This window comes from Pyxicephalus adspersus, chromosome 2 (genome assembly GCF_032062135.1).
Source record: "Pyxicephalus adspersus chromosome 2, UCB_Pads_2.0, whole genome shotgun sequence".
NCBI classification, from domain to species: Eukaryota; Metazoa; Chordata; class Amphibia; order Anura; family Pyxicephalidae; genus Pyxicephalus; species Pyxicephalus adspersus.
In genome coordinates this window covers 32,083,417-32,085,851 of record NC_092859.1, presented here as the reverse complement: position 1 = coordinate 32,085,851, position 2,435 = coordinate 32,083,417, and positions in this window count along the sequence as shown.

Here is a 2,435-nt window from a genome sequence, read left to right as displayed (position 1 = left end):
GTGCTCATTTTGTTCTCAATGGCAGAGATGGTTTTGTAGCTATCAAGAATGATCTGTGGGTTTACAGCATCGGTCTCTGCCTCATCTTCACTGAACTGAGCGTATATATAAAAATACATTTTGTTGTTAAAATAAGTAGGACAACAGCTGCAGAGCAAGAGATTTCTCAATATGCTGCATTACGAAGCAACTAAATCTATTTTTACCCTATGTCTTGATAAAACTATACAAACTTGTATGCATAAAAGTAAACATTACCTCCTCTTGATTAAAGAGAACTATACATACTTTGAACCAAAGCCAATATCAGCAGGAAACAAATGCAGGCGTCTGGAGGTACCTTCACATATCGTCAAATATTTTCTTAAAGTGCTTCCATATCAAAAAGGTTTTTAAGTTTTGGAGTTGAAAGGATTTATACTTTATTTAGTTTTTATTCTAGTTGGTCACTCTGTTGGACTGATTCCTTCACCTTCTGTTCAATAAAAAAATCAGGATTAAAAAAAAAAAAAGCAGCAAGACAGAAGTGAAGAGAAATACTAAAACCTTGAGAAACTTTCTATTGTCTATTTACTGATTGCATATTTTCTCTCACTTTCTGTCTAGTAAAAAGTCATGGCACAAACAGAGTTAAAAAGTTCCTGAAGTTTGTGTTTTAAGATAAGTGTCCCGTTTATCTCATGACCAAATGAGTTCAGAAAAGCCAAACCGGGATCTTTATTTCCTATTACCATTCAGTGATTACCTTGGCTTGTATTTAGGGTTCTTCCAATATTTGTTTGTGGCTTGTCCTCACCATTGCCTAAACTTCTTCTGCCCTAGCTTTAGCCTGTTTACCGAGTTTGCTCTTGTCTGCTCAATTGTTAATAATTTTAGCTATTTTCCTCCTCATCAGTCATGGACTGCAGTATTGGTACTTTATGAAACCCATACCACATTGCAAGATGACTTGGTGAAGTTTGAACTTAACATCTGAGCAGATTTTATACTGATGACACAGAAGGTCCAGACACAAACCCATACTGTTCTGCCTGTACCTACCTATTTATGCCACTACTGTCTTTTTTGTTCTTTTTATTTGTTTTATTTGGTCTTTCCTTTTCAAGGCCTAGTTTTTCTGATAGTTACACCAGTAAGGTTAATTTTCTCTAACAGAGAACAAGAAACCGTGCCAGGCCCTGACAGTACTGATTAGGAGACGGCTCTCCGCCTGTTGACTGCATAGAACAATCAACTTCATATTCATGGATCATGAATTGCAGACAAAAGACAGTTCAATGTCTATAAATAGTGGTGACATTTACATATGAAACTCCATACGTGCCAGAGAGGGATCTATCCCCATCTGCTATTCATTAGGTTATAATTCTGTCTGACAAAACAGGAGTCTTTTATTTATTCTATTTATTTAGTTGGTTACCATAATGAGATGCTCCTATTTCAATCCACCAATGTCACAGAATACAGGTTATTTCAATAAAGCAGCTGAAAGAGCAATTAGAAGAGGGACCAATTAGATTTCTGTTTACTGCTTTCAGGTCAGTAAAATATTCTCTTAGTGGTCACTTTATAGACCCGCTAATAAATGCAAATGGTAAATGGTAAATTATGTGGCTGAAACGTAATACTTAAAGCATTCAGACATTGTTCCGAGGCTCCAGTGTTGTTTGACTAAGAGTATCTAAAGCAAAAAAATGATCAGGCTTTTTGCCATATGTGTCTTTTTACCATATGTGTGAAATGTCTTTTTACCTTCTGCCCCGTAGACCTATTAACAAGCAGGAGGAATTCTTCCCCATGTGAGTTAATGCCTTCCTTGGGCACCTGTCACCAATATATTTATTAATGATTATTATTCATAAAGCAACAACATATTATGCACCAGAATCGTCCCCCTTTGTTCCCGCTTAGTGATAGCTCAAAATGTTGGATTTTCCTTCTTAGTTCCAGTGATAGTGGACACCAGAACAAACAGTAAATCTATTTAAAGTCGGCAAAACAATAAACCAGACAACCTACCTGGAACACCATTCAGTATAAACTTTGTAGGCTAGATTAGGCCTTAGTATTTTTATTAAACGTCTATGAATCAGACCAAAAAAATAAAAAAGCCAAAGAAGGAAAAAGTTTTGAGAGAACTGTAAGTGAACCTCACTGGATTAGACATTGTAAGGGCAGCCTGGTTATGTGTTTGGTGTTTTTCAGACTCCATTCTTGTAAAGGTTAGCTTTTCAGGTCCAAAGTCACTGACATTTTCTTTTAAGGCTCACTTAGTGATTAAGTTGGTCAGGCCCAATACCAGGAGCTACCTTTTTTAATTACTCCTTTAATAGCTTTTCATGCTTATGAATGCAAGCATCTCATTGAAGCTGCTTCTCCTTTCAAATCGTCATGTGGAACTTTGATCTTCAATTTATTGCTGTTGCCCACCTACA